The sequence below is a fragment of the Schistocerca gregaria genome, chromosome 9 (genome assembly GCF_023897955.1).
Source record: "Schistocerca gregaria isolate iqSchGreg1 chromosome 9, iqSchGreg1.2, whole genome shotgun sequence".
NCBI classification, from domain to species: domain Eukaryota; kingdom Metazoa; phylum Arthropoda; class Insecta; order Orthoptera; family Acrididae; genus Schistocerca; species Schistocerca gregaria.
Genome location: NC_064928.1, coordinates 73,266,221 through 73,288,074, shown reverse-complemented (window position 1 = coordinate 73,288,074; position 21,854 = coordinate 73,266,221). Strand labels below are relative to the sequence as shown.

Sequence of the window (21,854 nt, the reverse complement as noted above, 5' to 3'; positions counted from 1 at the left end):
CGGCCATTACTTCGTGCGAATAAAGAGCTAGCTGCGTAGCACAAGAATGACGTTTTGTGAAACCATGCTGATTACGTATCAATAGATCGTTCCCTTCAAGGTGATTCATAATGTTTGAATACAGTATATGCTCCAAAACCCTACTGCAAACCGACGTCAATGATATAGGTCTGTAGTTAAATGGATTACTCCTACTACCCTTCTTAAACACTGGTGCGACCTGCGCAATTTTCCAATCTGTAGGTACAGATCTATAGGTGAGCGAGCGGTTGTATATGATTGCAAAGTAGGGAGTTATTGTATCAGCGTAATCTGAAAGGAACCTAATCGGTATACAATCTGGACCTGAAGACTTGCCCGTATCGAGTAATTTGAGTTGCTTCACAACCCCTAAGGTATCTACTTCTAAGGAGCTTATGCTAGCAGCTGTTCATGTTTCAAATTCTGGAATATTCCATTTGTATTCCCTGGTGAAGGAATTTTGGAAAACTGCATTCAATAACTTCGCTTTAGCGGCACAGTCATCGGTAACAGTACCAGCGGCACTGTGCAGTGAAGGTATTGACTGCATCTTGCCACTTGTGTACTTAACATACAACCAGAATTTCTTTGGATTTTCTACCAAATTTCGATACAATGTTTCATTGTGGAACCTATTAAAGGCATCTCGCATTGAAGTCCGTGCCAAATTTCACGCGTCTGAAAATTTTAGCCAATCTTCGGGATTTCGCATTCTTCTGAACTTCACATGCTTTTTCCGTTGCCGTTATGTTAAGTTTAAGTGGTATATTAAAGGAACTTACTTAGCATCGGTGCTGTAATACACTACTTATACTTTACATAAATGTATGGCTACTGAAGATGACAAATAAATTTGTTGAAATTGATAAAGTGAAATAAAAATATCTGTGCAGCTGTTGACCGCATTTTATTCTAAAACATATCTACTTTTATTACTGAGTACATTTCATGACAGTCATCAAGGTGTGAATGTTATCTGCAAACCACTGATCCTACATGAAATCAGCATAATAGTGCCATGAAGTGAGGCTAAGATTATATCATAGTAAGACCAAAATGTATATTAAAAATAAAGATTCCAAGACTTACCAAGCGGGAAAGCGCCGGCAGACAGGCACATGAACAAAACACACAAACACACACACAGAATTACTAGCTTTCGCAACCGATGGTTGCTTCTTCAGGAAGGAGAGGGAAAGACGAAAGGATGTGGGTTTTAAGGGAGAGGGTAAGGAGTCATTCCAATCCCGGGAGCGGAAAGACTTCCCTTAGGGGAAAAAAAGGACAGGTGTACACTCGCACACACACACACACACATATCCATCCGCACATACACAGACACAAGCAGACATATTTAAAGGCAAAGAGTTAAGGGCAGAGATGTCAGTCGAGGCGGAAGTACAGAGGCAAAGAAGTTGTTGAAAGACAGGTGAGGTGTGAGCGGCGGCAACTTGAAATTAGCGGAGGTTGAGGCCTGGCGGATATCGAGAAGAGAGGATATACTGAAGGGCGAGTTCCCATCTCCGGAGTTCGGATAGGTAGGTGTTGGTGGGAAGTATCCAGATAACTCAGACGGTGTAACACTGTGCCAAGATGTGCTGGTAATGACGATGTAAATAAAACAGAAAGAAACTTCTTTCTGTTTTATTTACATCGTCATTTGAAGTTTCTTTCTGTTTTATTTACATCGTCATTAGAAGTTTCTTTCTGTTTTATTTACATCGTCATTAAGACCAAAATGTGATTAATGTGCAGATGCATGTTTTTTAGTGGTTCCTAAGTGAGAGGGGGGTGAAGGACTATGATAGATGATTCCAGTACATTCAACAATACCGATTGTTCATGAGCAAAGATTTGGCCAGGGGTTATTTGCCAAACTAACCTTAGGCCTCAAACAGATCCATGTAGCTATAACAAAATGAAAGAACAAATAAATAATAGACACCAACATTTGTTTCAAATAAAATATATGAGGAAACTGTGGCCCACAATATGTAAATCATTTTACCTGTATTGTTCAGTTATTTGTGTTACTGATATCTTCAGTTTTCTTATGTCTTTACTGCAAATTTGATTCAGTCTCATACAAAATTTTAGCCCCATCAAAAACTTCATTTCTGTTGCTTAAATTTAGCTCCAGTTGGCCTTTGTGATCCATACTTCACTGTCATAAACAAGAACTGAGACTTCCATTTTAATGCAGAATTTAACCTGGGTTTCCATGTACAAGAGTTTTCATCAGTGCTCTCCTGATGGTGCCACATATCTGTGACAAAATAATTAACTTTCTCTTGTGTCTCAGGCATCTTTGTATCTTCTGTTCCAGCCAAGGAAAATAAAGTTTTTGTTCAAGACAGGTGCCTTCTAAATATATTACTTATCTTGAGTGGTAAGGGGTGATCTGTATTAATGATGTGAGAGAAGGTAAACTTCTTAGTCAGGAGCACTTGTGAACAACATTTATTGCCAGTTACCAGTTTTGGTGAGCATAGTTACCATATTCAAGCCTTGATAAAAGGTTATTATTACATGTATCCTCCACCAGCTGTACAAGTACCCTTTCTAAAACATTGCCAGTTACATGAAGGATAAGATGATCCATGCATCAGCAAGTCAAGGTTAGAACCACAATATACAGAGTAATTTCCCAAGTGCTCATACCCCACACCACACACTACTGGGTACTTCATTGCACCTTGAGTCTAGAAGTACTAGGCTGCAATGAATTTCAACACAATATTGGTATCCATATGAATAAAATGTGCTTTACACCATTTTAAATTTTAATTTTGCCTTTGTTCTATGAATTTTCCTACTGATATTACTTCACTCCTTATAGCAGCACCCAGAGTGAGAAGTTCCTTTAATTTTATTTTAAAGATGCGCAGTTGCTTGATACTCTTTATGTTAAGTTGCAGTGTGTTCCAAAATAAGCTTCCTGTATTTATGGGGTCCCTGTCTGTCATTCAGTCATCTATCACACCATTAAAAGGTGTGCTGTCTTATATAAGTTCTTAGGTACAGCTAATATTTTAAATTTGTTAATTTTTTTTTAGCATTTCCATGACATTAATTTAACTTTGCATCTGATGGATTTCTTTCGAAGTTCTATAATTGTCTGAATATGTGTACTAGCTGCTTCTCCCCATATACTGGTAAACGGTACAACACGTGTGGGAGAAAAACACCACAGCACACTCTTAGGAGGGTTTCTGTGTATTCTGTATAGGATATTTACTTAAGAATATGCCCCTAATTGTTTTTGAGCAGATTTTTATCATTTTTTTCCTGGAAAATATCTCTGCAGCCTTCATTTACTAATGTCTGATTTTTACTAGACGCTCAAACTCTTTTTGAATGCCTGTTTTCTTACCTCAACAGTTGTGCAACTGCCCCAAGTTGTTCAGCAAGTTGCAGTGCGATACAGCATAACACCACACTGTGGAGAGGACATGGCGCAGTTGCTGCAGCTGTTCCTGGCACCTGCGGTGAGGAAGAGTGTCTGTGGTCAGCTCTGCTCCATCAGCATTCCAAAAGCCTCTTGCAAAACTGGAGAGGTAAGGATTATTTTATGTAAGATTTATGAATAACTAATTTCTGCTGATGGATTCTTAAGTTAACATCAATTTACATTTAGATATTAGAAAGTGCTGTTCTGAAAATATTTGTCTGCTTGTCCAGACAAGAAAAGAATAGAAAATTTTGAAATTGTGTGCTACAGAGGAGTGCTGAAGGTTAGATGGGCAGATGAGAGGAAGTGGCACTCAAACAGATTAGAGTGCAAAGGTATCTATGGCACAGCTTAAAAAGGAAAGGATACATTCTGAGGCATCAAGAAATAATGCCGTAATTGAGGGAAGTAGTGAGAGCAGATGAAGGTAGAAATATATCTGAATTAGACAATAGGGAAAGAAAGGGAATGGATGGTTGGGAATTTGTGACTTCTAGCCATGGTGGTAATGCAATGGCAAAAGTTGAAAATTTGTGCCAGGTTAAGACTTGACCTCAGATTTATTGCTTCTCATGAGCAGTTGTGTTAACCATTTTGGCTGTTTGGACATTGTATCTGACGAACACCACTCAAATATATACATTTCTGTAAGAGCACAATGGCTCCTGGACATTTATTTCAGTGCAGATGCACTAATACTGTCCAATCTCCTATGGAAATCAATAATTTGCAAATAGGAGGTTAATGGACGAGAGACACTACATTGCAGTGTGTGATAAGTTGAAAAATTTATTTGGTCAGAGACCACGTCTGGATGGCCAGAGCCATTAAGGAAACCACTCATGAGAAGTGGAAAATTTGGGTTTGAGCCCTGGTCCAAAACAAATTTCCAACTTCCACTATTACTTTAACATAGTGCTTTGTACAGCTGGACATCATGTGCTCCCAATTATCCCTTCCTTTTCATTTCCTGTTCCTTAATTGATACAAATGTTTGCACCAGACTCATCATCATGAGTGGTGCCTGATTTGTCAGAGATGTCTGATGGAACAGGCATCACTCAAATATATATATTCATGAGGCAGAAATTGTTAAGGGAATGTAGAGCTTAACTATACTAAGCAGGTTCAAATGGATGTAAGCTGCAATAGCTACACAGAGATAAAGAGGGTTGAAAAGATAGACTAGTGTGAAAGCCCCATCAGACAACTTTTCCTACTGAAAACAAGCACCTACACCACCACTACCACAACAACAACAAGAACCTAATTCATTGTTAAACACATGGGATGTTCAATAAGTAATGCAGCATGTTTTTACAGGATTTCACTACAAAATACTATTCCCCACTCCTTTGGTACAAAACCATATTTTTCAATACAATCTTTGTTCAATGTGATGGCCTTATGCCACATTACTTGGAGGACCTGTATGACGGCACAGTACCGCTCTACTTGTCAATGTCACAACCAGTGTCTTGCTTCATAAATAACCTCCCCTCGATGGAAACTGGAAGGTGCAAGATCCAGGCTGTAAGAAGGATGGGGAAGAAGATTCCAATGAAATTATGTGAGCTCCTTTTGGGTCCACAAACACGTATGAGGCCTGGTGTTGACATGCAGTGGTAGAGGTTTGTTTTTATTTTTGTAGCACTGAAGCCCTAAAGTCATTTTTTAAATTTCCTCAGGGTTGAGTAGTATGCTTCAGAGTTGATCATTGCACAATGAGCGAGAACATCAAACAGAATAAATCCTTCAGAGCCTCAGAAGATTGTTGCCATCACTTTACTGCCTGATGGTGTTTCTCTGAACTTTTGTTTGGAGGATAGTTGGTATGGTGTCACTCTGTGGATTATCGTTTGGTTTCCTGTTTGAAGTGATGAGTCCGTGTTTCACTGCCTGTGATGATGTCCAACAAAAAACTGTTATGATCAGCCTTGTGCTGTACAAGCAATTCTGCACAAATGGTCTTTCACTGCTCTTTATAATCTTCTGTTATGCAGTGAGGAACCCAGCGGCACACACCTTTGAGTACCCCAACTGGCAGACACATGTGTCAGCACTACCAACAAAGACATCCAATGAACAATGAGGAGTTAATTGTGATGCATCGATCACCTCAATGAGAGTGCCTGCACATTACAACATAGCAGAAATCATAACTGTGTGCAGTCTGCTGGCATCTGGGATATCAGACAATTTTGCATGACCTTGTGATGATGACAAATACCTCACTCAGTGACTCACCATGCTTTCTTCACTGCCCAGTCTCCATAGACATTATGCAAGTGCTTATGAATATCGGTGATGCTCTGGTTTCCAGCAAAAGAATCTTGATGACAATTCTCTGCTCTGCATTTTTTCAGCCAAAGTTGACTGAGAAAATGTGTGTTGCATTACTTACTGAATACCCCCAGTATGTATACTACATAACTTAGTTTTGTTTTAATTTTCTTTTAATACAAAACACATAGTTTTGTTGTCTATTAACTGGTATCATTAAATTTACATAATCAGATCTCAAGTTAAACCAAGGAATAACAAGCACTCACAACAAATTTAAAAATCTTTGTAGACCATGTTATGTAGAAAAGGATCCCTCATGCAAACTTGATGCAAAACTTCAACCAGTCTTTATATGTGAACAGTCCCAGGGAAATCAGGAGAAAACAGCAGAAATTAGCAAATAACATTTGACAAAGTTACACTGACAAATTATGAGTTAAATAGCAAATAATCGTCCATATTGTGATAGAGTTCCATTAAAACCAACATCAGTCTGTGTGTGTGTGTGTGTGTGTGTGTGTGTGTGTGTGTGTGTGTGTGTGTGTGTGGGTGGGTGGGTGGGTGGCGGGGGGGAGGGGGGGGGGGTGCGTGCGCGCTCGCGTGCGTGTGTAGGAGGCATTAAAAATGACTTTAAAAGTTTCAAAATTCATATTAATTTATTCATTCAACCTACATACATGGTTTGCACATCATTTTGTAGCAAAGTAAAAGTTTTTTACCATATATCCAAAGAGGTTAAATGTGAGCTCCCTTGGTTACGTGGTACACATTCCATCTGAAGTCAATTTATTGCCAAATTTGCCACAGGATGTCAGGTGTGAGTCATTCATTTGCAAGATAGATAACTCTGATAAAGAAGCTGGTAAGAGTGGAACAAACAACATACCCTCAATGCTTTGCAAAAAGAAAATGTCAAAAGGTGTGAGGACCAGTGAACAGGGTGGGGCATGCAATTGGTGCACCTCAGCCCATTCATTTATGTGGAAAGGAGGTGTTTAGGAAATCCCAGATGTCTTACCAAACAGTCAAAACTTGTCCTTGAGCAAGAAACCAACACCAGGTCTTTAAGTCATATGAATTAGTATGTTTGAATTTTCAAAGTTGTAAAGTCCTTTTTGATATACCCTGTATGAAGCCAATGGAGAAAAATAAAAGTGTATATTACAACTAACAGAGCTGATTTTGATAAATTTGTTTGTGTAACATTACATTTACTCATCTTGTAAAATGCATCCATGATATTAATTTCTCCTCTTTCTACAAACTACATGGATGCTAACATTGTTGAATGAAAACAGGCTTACTCTGTTACAAGGTACAATGCAATCATGTAAATATGAAAATAGCAGTAAAAAGTACACAGTAGCCATATTCTACATTTACAAATATACTCTGCAAACCACCATGAGCTGCATGGCAGAGGGTACATACCACTGTACCAGTTATTAGAGTTTCTGAGTTTCTTTCTGTTCCATTCATGTATGATGCATAGGAAGAATGATTGTTTGAATGCCACTGTGCATGCAGTAATTATTCTAATCTTATCCTCATCATCCCTATGTGAGCAATACATAGGGGGTTGTTGTCTATCCCTAGAGTAATCATTTAAATCCGGTTCTTGAAACTTTGTTAATAGACTTTGTTGGGAGAGTTTACATCTGCCGTATCAGTTCCTTCAGTATCTCTGTGACCATTCATGCTGACCTTCTCTGTGTAAATTTTTTCTTCTGTAGGAACATCTCTCTCTATCTCTCTCTCTCTCTTTATCCCAGAGCTATGGCTTTACTTAACACTTTTACAATGTTAATTTATAACCTTAATTTATAACCTTGTAATTACAGAAAGAAAAATAATACCTTAATGGGAACTGATTATGAATTCATTCTTCAGAATCAGTCTGTAAGGTCTATTTTTTCTGTTGACTTAGATCTTACATGATCATAAAGGTTGATGATTGGTTGAATGACTGGTAATGTAGAAAGTAATGGTAGATATTGAGTTATACATACATGTAGGGAGTTTTTCTTTTTCTTAAGCATTTGTGTGCCTCTCCAACAGGATGGTCGACCACAGATGAGGGTGATATTTCTCTCTCGCCTCGGTCATGCTCATCTTCTTCTGCCAGGACATGAGCAGTCAGGATGTGATGTCCCCTGTACTGCCAAAGTAGACGCTATCTTTGCAAGAACTGCAGCACTGAATCTTCCTCGTGTGCTGGCTTCAAAAGGTGAGCATCTTTAATCACTTTCACCAATGTATACACTTATTAATTTATTTAGGGGACATTCGACATCGGCCTTATTATGCTCACCTGGCAGTTTCTTTCAGGCTTTCGTACCGGACTGCCGACCTCTCACCCTTACCTGGCAATGTGGCTGTCTCACTTCTAGAGGGCTGCCCTGCTGGGTTTGGTCTACAGGATGGACTATGCAGTAAGTGCTCTTGACACTTTTATATACATTTTCTTCATATCTACTATGATGAAAAGTAGCAAAATTTGAAAAACAGTCAAAATATATTACTACAAAAATAAAACATTTGAAAGTTCACATTGTTGTTACTGCAAAAATAGAAATTACAAGTTGGAAACAACAAAGGAAAATGACGTTGATGTTTCATGATTCACTTAAGACCAATAATTGGACCAGGAGAGCCTCTTTCTGGTCAGATACCTCCTTGATATTCTCAGAGAGGACCACGATATTCAACTATTGTGTTTGGGGTGGGTTTCGACGTTTGCCCAGTAGTTATGCATCCTCTGGCTGTGTTGTTCCTTCCTCTCCTGTGTCCAGAGGATACCAGTCTTCTTTCTTGGTAGTCTGTCCTAGAACTTCTTCCTGAGGATTGCCTGATCCTTCAAGTTTCCATCTGTTGTTCCCAATTCCTGAAGATCTTTCTCCACTTCCATCAACTATGGTGACTTGGTCTTCCTCTTTTGCCAGTAAGAGAGAAGCTGGTTGGTCAGTCTGTCACAGTTCATCCTGTAAATGTGTCCATAAAATGCTAGACATCTTTTTGTGGCTACATCTGTGATTCTTTTACAGTACTTGTAGAGCTCTCGGTTGGATCGCCTTTTACAATTGTCACCTTCCTTGACCGGCTCCAGTATCTTCCTCATTATCTATCTCTCCTGGATTTCGAGATTTTTAGTAAGTCCCTTCCTACTGAGTATTAAACAGTCTATATAAGGCTTCTGGACAGATGACTGTCTGGTAGTGCTTCAGTTAGTGTTACAGGAGAGACATTTTTTTATTATAAGTATTCTTTGTCAGCTGGTATGCCAGCTGTAGCACTCTTGTTGACTTGATTTGATAGTGCTGTTCCTTCAGATAGATTAGGTTCCAGCCATTCTCCCAAGTACTTAAACCTGTTAGTTTTCTTAATCTCCCTCTGTTCTATATGTAGTGTACTAGGAGATTCACTTATGTTGGTGATGTACTGCGTTTTTTCAAGTTATACATGAAACTCAACCTTTGCCACCTGCTGTCTGAGAATTTTGAGTTGTTTCACTGAAGTTTCTATTGAATCTGATAGAAGTGCTAGGTCATCGGCAAATGGCAGGCAATCAACATTGAGCCCATTGCACTTATGTCTCACAGAGATATCATTTGGAATCACCTGTTGAACTAACTCCTTCTGCGACTCTCTTATTACCTTTTCCAGGGCACAGTTGAAAAGAAGAGGGGACAGACCATCTGCCTGTCTTTACTCCCGATTTGATTTAAAAACTTTCAGAGAGGTTTCCTCTGAACTTTACTCATGACCTGGTGGTGCCTAAAGTCTGTTGGATAAGACTGTGGTCCTTCTCATCTAACCCTAGTTCTTTCAGGATCTTCATGAGAGTACGTTTATCAACTGAGTCAATGGCCTTCAAGAGACAACCAAAGAAGCAGTTTATTAATTATTATCCCCAGTTTGTCACTCAAAAGGGACGACTTTGACCTCAAATGCTGACAACCATGAAAAATGATTGGTTAGAATGACGCTCAATTACTGTATCATTTCCATGCAAAACGTTGCATTCTATTACAAGTGACATTTTAATAGAGAGAAACAAAGTAACAACATATCAGTACCATAGGAGGAAAATTGCACATAATTCAGTGCTACAAATTTATCGTCACATTTTCAATAAACAGTGTCTGAAGTCCTCTGCTTAAAGTAATCATAATAGTGCAAAACACACATATCCTGCACATCTCATATTGCTGTTATTATTCCTCATAGTGTAGATGTGGGATTTTGATGAAGTGGTTGAAACAATGTGGAAGAGAATGGTTGTGTTTTTGCATTCAAAATCACTTTCATGTTCAGTCAGTTCAATATGAAAGCCACATTAATAACATTTTCAAATGATGATTCATGTATATCAATTTCATAACCTGCCTTTTTCCAAGCATGTAGCAACAAAGGTGTATACTTTGGTGCAGAAAATTGACTGTAAATCACAGAGTAAAGTTTGTTGATGAAATAACAATTATGTGTCTTCACTTGTGGTTTTGCACATTGTAGTCTTACAAAACGAGCAACCTTTCTGATATAGAGGTTACATTGCTGAAAGAAGTAAACATCAATATTTTGTAATTTTTAGTGGCAATGTATTCAGCATAACACATTTGTTTGGAAAACTTGCATCTGGAAGGATATGATCTGTATGATCTGACCAGGAATCACACAGCAACAGATTCTTTACACTCATTACGTGTATGCTAAGGAATGAAGATAGAAGACATTTCATGTTTTTTACTGATTTTTCCACTCTTGCTTGCCTCAACATTAACATTTTGTGGGCAGGCTGTTTCCAATTTTATTGAAATGCTTGGACCAAAAGTGTCTTGTGCCTCTTGAAAACAAACTTACAACTTATTTGCTAGTCTATCTGTCATCAATAAAGCCACATTAACCATATCTTTGTGGGCAGAGCTATGTACATGCTGCAACACACTAGCTGAAGTTTTCTCTCCTCTGTGAGACTGTGTTGGGGGTAAAGACATTTCATACCAGAACTGACTCTGGTCTCTGCTCCAAACATTTCTTTCTCTACACCCTGCTCTACAAAAACATATTCACTGCTCCCACAAACTGTTGTGCCTTCTGACATATCCTATTATCATCTTCTGTGTCCTTACATGTGACAAATGTGGTGATATGCCTGGATGAAATGTCATATTCAGCTGTAAGATAGTCGATAAATGAAACCAAAGCCAACCATTTTAGATGCTTCTAGTGCCCACATTTTCTAATGCCAACTGTAGATCCATATGATCCTACTCTGTTAACTTTTGATATTACATGCTCTTTTATAGTTTGTAATTGTGACACTCTATTTATATTGAAACAAGATTCTGCTTGTCTTTTCTAGACACTTAATTTAGAATTAATTTGCAGTTTGATTTACTTTTATTGCACTTATAGCATCTCATTAGTTTACTACAGAAACTGAAGCCATGATTGTAAGTCTTCATAAGTCTGCTATCTTATGCTGTCATCAGTATATTCTAATACACTGGGCCTCGACTGTTTGGATAGCCCTGTTGCCCTGAAGATGAACATCATGTACTGATTGAACAGCCATCATCAGGTTCAGATTCTTCCTGTCTTTCAAAATTAGTATATATCTATCTAGCATAACATCATGTACTGCTGTGTCATCCCTATTATGTTTCTGAATTATTATGTTATATAATATATCTGCAAACTCTCTGTTCTTGATCCTGATTTCATTTCCATATTTAGCACACCACACTTTTTTCCCTAATGTTTGGATCAAATTTGTAGGATTAATTATCTTCATGATATCGCATTTTACACAGTAACTGGCATATGAACACTCCAAAAGACACATTTGTACTGCAGCAAAACTTTTCGCACAATTCAAGCACTTGTAGTGTAGATATCATGCTGGTGTGCCCCAAGGTTATGTTTTTGGACCTTTATTCTTCATAATATACATAAATAACTTGTGCAGCATTAAAATTCCACACTCCATGCAGAACACACCACTTTTGTTACAGCTGGGAAAGACTAAGGCACATTAAAGCAAGAAAGTAGGGATCCGGCAAGTGGTTCCAAATCAATGAATTGCATATTACTCATGAAAACTCTGTAGATATCCTGTTTACCTTATGTAGTAAAGATGACAGCAATGATAGTGTTTCAACTAAAATACTTGAGATCCATCTTGACTCAAAATTAACATGGAAGAATTGTATTGATTAGATGTGTACTAAGTTAGCTGTGTGGGATTAGCTGAGTGGTCTTAGGCGGTGCAGTCATGGACTGTGTGGCTGGTCGCAGCAGAGGTTCGAGTCCTCCCTGTGTGTGTGTTTGTCCTTAGTATAATTTAGGTTAAATAGTGTGTAAGCTTAGGGACCAATGACCTTAGCATTTAAGTCCCATAAGATTTCACACACATTTGAACATCTGTACTAAGTTAACATATGTAGCATATTTGTTAGGTAGACTAAGATCTTACATTGTTGCCTAATTATTGTTCAATGCATATTACATCTTTTTCCACACCCACCTGACATATGACATTTTGCTGTGGGAGAGTTTCCCTGAAGCCAAAAAAGTTCTCTTGTGACAAAAAAGGAAGTCATATGCATCTGTGGCGTCAGACCATATTTCAAAAAACTAAAAATATCAACAATTATCTCTCTCTTTATACTAAGTTGTCTAATACATACAAAAGAAAACCAACACAGGTAACAACAGTCTTTTCATCAACATAACACATGGTTAAACAGCAGATTAACACCACAGTAGCTAGACTTTGGAAATCTCAAGATAATTATATGTTAAAACTATTTAACATTCTGCCACTACTTGCACACAATGAGTCACTGCATACGTTTAATAGTGCTACACAGAAACTTGATATGGTTGGGAGCAGGATACAGGGGCTGCTGGAGTGGAAGGCTGAGAAACAAACTGAGGATAGAATATAAAATTTAATTTATTACGTAAGAAAATTCATGCAAGGTACTGGTAATAACATATTGACATATAACTTGTTCAATTTAAACGTATATCAGCTGATTTAACATGAATCATCAAGTTATCTAACATCAAACAATCTGCAAATATGAGATTTAAACCTTTCCCAAAATTTTAATGTGGTTGGCACTAAACCCCTTGTGTGTGTTAGATGTGTGGGCTAGAAACCCCATTGTAACAGGGGCCATTAACAACAGTACCCACAGAACTCTTTCTAAAACCACACCGTGAAATGACGTCAAAGGGATTTCCAAAACAGTTTAACACTCAACAGGACAAAAAAACGAACTCACAAGGCACTTACAATTAGCCTTGAATTATTCCTAGCTGTGGTTAAGATTGAATTAATTTTAATCCAACAGATAAACAGTGGTGTCACAGTAGACTTAAACTTTATTTGACTACCGTGACAATTTGGGTGTCTCTTAACTGACATAAGTTCACTAACAAACTGAAATGCAATTTAAAGACACTCAAGTAAGGGTATTGTGAAACACTTCATCAACAATTTAATCAAACACACCCACATAGGCACTCCAGTTCATATGTAAATCAACCATAGCACAAGTCACTATTTCGACACGCGACGTGGGAACACTCACTGCTCAGCAGCACAAGCCAGAATACGGCAGAAAGAAGTCTCGCAGTAACTCCACCAGATGCAGATGCACCAAATTAACAGCTCACCTTTAACAATATTAATCCAAACGCTGCTAATAAGGTAATGGCCAGAATAACACCAGCCCTTAGCCACAGCATGAGGCAGGTTGAACTCATAAACAGAACAAGCGGCAGTGAGTCACTGCAGCACCTCCAGTTCTGCTGCTCGGCATGCGACAATGCAACTTCCACACTCACCCCACTAGCCAATGCAACTTCTGCGCTCTTCTGGCGTCGTTCCGCCCAGGCCCGCTCATCTCTCTCTCTCTCTCTCTCTCTCTCTCTCTCTCTCTCTCTCTCTCTCTCTCTCTCTTTCTCTCTCTAGCTGCCTGAGACTCCCTTTTGGCTTCCCGCACAGAATCTCAGAGGGTGCATCAACCCATGCACTGCAAAGGGAATCAAAAGAGATCAAACACAGTACCAGAACAATCAAATCGCAGGAGCACATGGCACAAAACTGTTCAGGAAAAAAGCATGATGTAGAATTTAAAATGTGCCCCAAAGACAATTTTAAGTACTAATATATTTTCATTTAGATTAAACATATGTATGTAAATATATTAAGTATACCATCTACAGTATGATGAAAAATTATTTGTCTTTATAAATAATAATGATCTAAATATCTTTTACAAAAATGGTTCAAATGGCTCTAAGCACTATGGGACTTAACATCTGAGGTCATCAGTCCTCTAGACTTAGAACTATGTAAACCTAACTAACCTAAGGACATCACACACATCCATGCCCTAGGCAGGATTCGAACCTGCGACCGTAGCAGCGGTGTGGTTCCAGACTGAAGCACCTAGAACCACTCGGCCACAGTGGCCAGCTACCTTTTACATTCACGCATGTTGTTCATGTAACTGTATACACTGATCAGCCAGAGCATTATGACCACCAATGTAATAGACTGTATGTCCAGCTTTTGCATGGAGTACAATGGTGACACATTGTAGTATGGAAGCAACGAGGTCTTGGTAGGTCACTAAATGGAGTTGGCACCACATCTGCACACACAAGTCACCTAATTCCTGTAAATTATGGGGAGAGGTACAATGAGTTCTGATGCCACATTCTGTCACATCCCAAATGTGTTTGATCAGATTCAGATCTGATGAGTGGTAGAGCCAGCACATTAACTGGAACTCGTCACTGTGTTCCTTGAGCCCCTTTGTTATACTCCTCATTTTAGGACACACCACATTATTTTGTTGAAAAATGCCACTGCCATCGGTAAACAAGATCATGATGAAGTGGTGGACATGGTTTGCAACCAGTGTATGGTAAACAAGATCATTGTGAAAGGGTGTATGTGGTCTGCAACCAGTGTACGACATTCATTGGCCATCATGGTGCTTTGCATGTGCTTCACTGGACCCATGGATGCACACATGAATATTCCCCAGAGCATAATGGACCTGCCGCCAGCTTCTCTCCCTCCTGCAGTACAGGTATCAAGGAACTATTCCCCTGGAGGATGACAGATTTGTGCCCCTTCCATCCTCATGATGAAGAAAGTATCAGGATTTATCAGAACATGCAATGTTCTACCACTGTACCAACATCCGATGCCAATGGTCACATACCCATTTCAGCCGTAGTTGCCTATGTCATGTTATTAACATTGCAACATGCACGGGTTATCGGCTGTAGAGGCCCATTGTTAGGAGTATTTGGTGGTTTGTGTGTCCAGACACACTTGTATTCTGCCCAACATTAAAGTCTGATGGTAGTTCCACCACAGTTTGCTGCCTGGCCTACTTTACCAGTATGCCCAGCCTGTGATGTCTTACATTTGTAATGAGGCATTACCGCCCAACCTCACATTGTCTTGATGCGGTTTCACCTCTGTTTTGCTACAAGCTGAAGACACTCGCTAAGCACTCCTCGAACACCCGACAAGTCATTCACTTTTCAAAATGCTTGTGCCAAGCCTCTGGGGCATCACAATCTGTCCTCAGCACCCAAACTCAGATAGTTCATGTGCTGCCCCCATTTTACACATGGACAGCACAGTCACTGATACTGCATGCACTGTGTGTATGTCTGACAAGCAGTCATTCCTCACCAGGTGGCACTGGTTGGGTTTATGTCAATAATAGGTCAATGGTCATAAAGTTATGGCTGATCAGTGTATGTAAGCATGTATGTGGACAAAAGGCAAGATCAATAGCATTTTTAATGCTTAAAGATGGGTAATAAACAAATAAATAATAATAAAAACAGCTGGAAACTGCTTACGGTAGTCTCTCACGCACATTCCTTCTTGTGGTTCTAAGCATGCTTACGAGATTGAAACACCAACCAGGAAACATCCCAAGTTCCTAGGACACTGTATTCAAGGTACAAAACTCTCTCCTATATGTATAGAATGCGAGAAAATGAGCAGAAACAAAAATAATTAATTAATTAAATAAAATAAAATCATAAAATGATATTCACTGTAGGAAGCATACCTATTCCACATTGCTATGTTTCATTGTGAAGCACATGGTCTTTTGTTTAATGTTCTTTATTCTGTAGAATAAATTTTCATCAATTTTCTGCAAGAATCAGAGGTGGTGGCAAGCGATAAGCAACACATTTCCAAGCCAAATATTGACTTGAAAGTTTCTCCTATTATGTTAAGGACCCTTCGTTCCAGCCCCTTGTGACGCCCAGCACTACAGTGCTGATGATGACCCAAACTGCAGAGAGTGTCCAGAAGGAGAGTACCAGCCTAACAGAGGCTCTCACAAATGTCTGCCCTGCCCACATCCGTTCGCAGCAGCAAGCTGTCTGGCACTTGTAAGTAGCATCCAGCAATTGAGAAAATTCTAAATAATATATATATATGCTGTCTGTTATTTCAGACATGTCCAGAAGAACAGGTACAATTTTGAACCTGCAGGCACCATGAATCAAGAAGCATTAAAGACATTAAGTGCCAGTGGCCACTGATTTATATCAATGGGGAAGTTGAGAATTTGTGCTGGACCAGGATTTGAAACTGATTCTCCTGATTACGAAGCAGTTGCACTGACCACTATGCCATCCAGACACAGTGGTCATCCCTACTGCAGACTACCCCAGCACACCTCCCGTTGAACCCAGTTTCTCAACTTATACGTACACTACTGATGCAGTGCCGCTCCTCATTAGCCTCATTACTCGTGGAATCTCGCCAGTTCACATGAGGGTATGAGCTTAGAGCTGCACTGAGGGGATCATTGACTGTCATCACCTTAATTATATATGTGTTATCTGCTCTTTTGGACATGTCTGAATGAACAGACACCATTTTGATCCTGCAGCCACTATGAAACATGACACAAAGACAACTTACATACTCATGTGTCGACATGTTAGTCCCATTTAGGATTGCTTTGAGTTGTAAAAGTGAGGAATTTTACACTTAACTCTTTATTTTTACTAATACATTGCCTATGTAGGGAAGGTGAGCCAAAGATTACATTTTATTGGCAGAACACTTAGAAGATATAACAGATCTGCTAAAGAAACTGCCTACAATACACTTGTCTGTCCTTTATTGGAATGATGCTACACCATGTGGTATTCTTGCCAGATAGGGTTAGCAGAGCATATTAAGAAAGTACTGTTTGAGAGTGGAGAATTATTGTGAAAGTGGCTCGATGAACCCTCTGCCAGGCATTTAAGTATGATTTGCAGAGTATCCATGTAGATTTAGATGTAGAGGTAGATGATTTCAGTGCAATAGATTTAACTACACCCTGACAATTCTTGTAGTAAACCATTTAATACCATTATCTAAAATCAATACAGTCATAGAATTTTTATGAGATTCTTTTTGATAATGCAAATACAAGTTTTTCTCTTTTAAAAGCTGAAATACTTACGATGTAAGTCCTATAGTTAAATTCATAATCTATCTTAGTTTTTTTTTTAATAAAAACTGAAGCCTTATGTAAACTTTACAACTGTACATCACAGGAAAAATGAAGTATGGTATACTTGTTTGTATTTATCTGACATTTTAAGGTTAGCCAATTTCACAATCTAATTACAAACAAAATCCGAACTGTGCAGTCAGCAACTTAGAATGTTAACTATCTACTCTAAAGTATGTGACAATGTAAAAATTCTAAAAAGACAAGTTATAAATTTGAATCATACACATGTATTGAGTGGTACACTAATTTTGAGTTTTACCTGCTACATTATATCCAGGCAGAGGCAGCTATATTTCACACTGCAGGGCTGACTACATTTCACTCTGCAGTGCAGTCAGCCAAAATATGGCTTCCAAAGACAGTTCAGAAACTAGTATTTACTAATGACATGGGTGTATCAATCAAGGGTCCAAACTTGATGTTATCAGTTACATCCTATATTTTACTTACAATGGCTTGTAACTTATTCTGTACAAGCAGTTTAAGTCTTAATCTTACAGAAGCTAATGTCATACATTTTCAAACAAGTAAAATTGACCTGCTATTACCAGAAGTAGATATCAGACAATAAGCTAAAATGAGAGCAACACACTGGCAAACTTCTCAAAAAACTCAGTTTACAGGTATTGCACTTAGGATATCTGTCATTGAGTATATGGAAAGTCAACGATGATGGTTTATTTTGCACATTTACCACTTTCTGACTTATGGGATTATCATCTAGGACAGTGGCCCTAAATCAGTAAGTATTTATTTGTAAGAAGCTGCCAGTAATAATACTGTATTTAGTAGATAATCACAAATCTAACATTCATTAGTCCCTCAACAGTTTTCCTCACTGATAATTAAAATCCTTGCAGCTGAGCCATGATCTCCACAAAAATTACAATTGTGCACATCACATATCAGCTGCAAAGATTTTTGTTATCAGTGAGAGAAAGCTTTGAGGAGTGCATGAATGCAAGATGTGTGGTTATTTACTACACACAAGGGTGTTATCAGTGAGAGAAAGTTTTTTAGGAGTGCATGAATGCAAGATGTGTGATTATTTACTACACACAAGAGTGCCCATACCCAGGGCCAAGCTGCCTCTCTCCCTCCCTCCCCCCCCCCTCCCCCCCCCAAGCTCTCAGGGGAAGGAATAAATATAGTGTAGACAGGTGTTTTTCTTTCAAGACAATGATTCAAAAGTTGGTATTATGCAGGTTTTTAAAGGGGGCAGAACTGGAGCTTTTTATGCCTACTTACAAATTGCCATTAATCTTCAAAATATTAAAAATAGATCACATCCCCAGGTATAGCTCTCCCTTCTTCTCCCCCCCCCCCCCCCAAGATATAGCTCTCCCTCCTCCCACCCCCCTCCAGAAACACTATATTGATGCTCTTGACTATACACAATATTCTATATCCTTCAGATATGGTTTAGGTCTCACTGTAGAACAAATTTTGTAGCAATTTTTTGTGCTTACCAACTTGGTACAAAAATCTGTGCTTTAATGAAAACTGGTCATGGCTAATAAATACTTCTGTTTCTCTCTTTTTGTAAGTTATGAAGGGGAAACACTTGTAATGCTCTCTCTGTCTGACGTTTATTACTTTTTTTTGTAAATCATGATCAATTTATAGCCAAGTAATTTTTTTTCTTCCTCAGTCAAAGTCACTAAAGACAATGTAAATTAAAAGGACTGATAAAAAATGGGACAGCAGGAGGACACACACACACACAAAAGTTAAGCTTTTGCAAGCTTTCAGAGCCTGTGGCTCCTTCTTCTGGCAGAAGAGTTGAAGAGGAAAAAAGAGGGATGAAGGAAAAAGGCTGGAGAGGTTTAGGGAATGGGGTACAATTCAGAAAATTCACCCAGGACCCCATGTCAGGGGAGAATCACTGGACAGGGTGAGACTCATCCCATCCAGTAAGTTACCTCTGACACAAATTATTTAAAAAAGGCGACACTTTGACAATGACTTAATGGGAGATCATTTCTATGAAAAAGCATACTCTAATATTCTGAAAAGCATAGATTGCTACTAACTATACAGAGGAGATGTTGAGTCTCAGAAAGGTGCAACAAAAAGACTACTTTCAGCCAAAAGGCTTTTTTCTAAACTAGAAAACCCAAACACAGTCATACAAGAAGAACTCATACACGCACGACTTCTGTCTCTGGCTCCTGAGGGTGCAATGTGCACAGCAACTGAATCTGATAGAAGAAGTAATCCATGGGTGTTGGGAGATACAGAAGCTGTGATGAGAAGGGTGAGGGATAGGAGGGCAGTGATGGGGAAAAGTGTAATGATGCTTTATGTTTGCATGTAGGGACATGATGAGAACAGGATAGGGCTGCTAGGTGCAGGCAAGAGGTTTGAGGCAGGGTTAGAGGGGGGGGGGAGTGGGGGAGTGGGATAGAAGTAGAGGAGGGGGAAAAATATACCAGGGCTCCCATTGAGGCCATCACAGATCAAAGTTACCATTCCAATCTGGTACAGTAAAAGATCCTCTGTGCCTCGTCTCTCCAGTCCTCTGCCATTTCCTACATTCCCACCATCTGGCCACAGAGGGGCACTCTCTTCATGACTCAGTGCCACTCAGGACTAGAGCAGCTGAATCACATTCTCTGCCAGGGTTTTGACTTCCACTCATTGGGCCATGAAATGAGGGACGTCCTTCCCACACTTCCCACAGTGTTATACTCCTGCCATCCAAACCTAAGCAATATCTTTGTCCATCCCCATTCCACCTGTACTCCCAACCCATTGCCTGATGGCTCATATCCTTGCAATAGGCCTAGTTGCAAGACCTGTCCCATACATCATCCCACCATCATGCACTCCAGGCCAGTCACAGGCATCATGTGTCCCAGCAAAGGCAAGGCTACCTGTGAAACTAGTCATGTGACCCGCAAGCTGAGCAGCAACCATTATGCTGCTCTCTATGTGGAAATGACAATCAAAAAGCTGTCTACCTACATGAATGGCCACCTAGTAACTGTTGCCAAGAGACAGCTAGAAAACTCAGTTGCTAAACATGCTGTCCAACACAATGTGCTTCATTTCAATGATTGCCTTGCAGCCTGCACCATCTGGGACCTTCCAACCAACACCAGCTTTTCTGAATTGTGCAGGTGGAAATTCCCTGCAGTATATTGTACATTCCTGTAGCTACCCCCTCCCCTCCCCTCCCCTCCCACAGCTTCTTCCTTGCTCCCACTCCATCACTATACAACCTTCTATTCCACCAGTACACTTCTATTCTTTTTCCCCCTTCTCTGCTCCTCTCCTTTCCTGTTCATCTTCTCCCACCCCCTCCCTCTTAAAACTTTCTGACTGCAGCCAGCTGACCTACCCTGTTTCCACCACACCCCTACATGCTCCCACAAGCACCACTACTCCTTCCCCCACCTCTACCCTGCTATCCTTCCACCGTCTCACCCCAGCCTCTGTACTTCCACCAACAACAGTTTGCTTCTCTCGTCAGGAGCAGTTGCTGAGAGCTGTCCAGCCTCAGCAGGCAGAGATAGTGATTCTGTGTGGGTGAGTTGTGCTTGTATTAATGTGTCTATGTTTCCTAGTTTTAAAGAAGCCCTTTTGGCTGAAAGCTTAAATGTATTGCAACTTTTTTGTTGTGCCTGTATCCAGCTCAGTATGTCCTCTATATGCTGAGCAGCAATCTATCATTTTCATAATATTGTTGTCATTCCATCCTGGATTTTCCATTATTTGAAAAGTATACTCTGATTTATTTTTTACTAGTTTTGCAATTACATGATTTTTGTTTTGTAACTATCATTTCAGTGTCAATAAACTGATACACTGTGGTTTCCTGTTCCATTATGAACATCAAATCAATGTGGAAACAGCATTAAGGCTCATAGGAAAATTTCATTTTTAATGTAGAGCTTCAAAGCTCTTGTCAGGCTTAGTTACATTGATTGGAAAAAAATTGTACTCCTTTGTAAGCAAGAACGTACCAGAAATTAATTAATTTGTGACAGTTACGAACAGATATTACACCTTTACCTTATTGACAAAGCCTTTTTCAGAAGGTAAAACACACACACATTCACACAAGTTACCACACCTCACATGGACATAACTGCTATCTCCAGCAGCTCCAAATGCATTCAGTCTGAACTGCCAGAGGCAGTGGTCATATTTACATGAGCTGTGGTTTCATGTGTGTGTGTGTGTGTGTGTGTGTGTGTGTGTGTGTGTGTGTGTGTGTGTGTGTGTTTGTCTCTGAAGAAGGCTTTGGCTTAAAGCTTAATGTGTAATGGTCTTTTCATTGTACCTGCCTCAGAGTCAGCATTTGATCTTTACAGTCTGTAAATCTGCCTGCATAATATGGAATCTGTGACCTGATTTACGTTTGCTGGTAGTAACTATTCCATTTTAGTTCTGACATTAGCAAATTTCAGAGAAATTTGTTAAATATGAAGCCATTAAGTAGAATGACATCATTACCAACTGCATAAAAATATTGCTTATCATTCTGGTTCTTTGAGTTGTTATTGACTTTGTAATTA

At 39.3% G+C, this 21,854-nt stretch overlaps 1 protein-coding gene across 1 annotated transcript in view; it reads left to right on the top strand.

Moving 5' to 3' along the window:
* Positions 1–3,544: 3,544 nt before the first annotated feature.
* LOC126291430 (uncharacterized) overlaps positions 3,545–21,854 on the top strand; it is a 127,350-nt gene continuing 109,040 nt past the window's right edge. The window contains exons 1-4 of the mRNA XM_049984945.1: positions 3,545–3,578; positions 7,817–7,985; positions 8,087–8,190; positions 16,065–16,207. The gene's annotated coding sequence lies outside the window, so the exon portion shown is untranslated. The remainder of the gene's footprint in view (positions 3,579–7,816; positions 7,986–8,086; positions 8,191–16,064; positions 16,208–21,854) is intronic.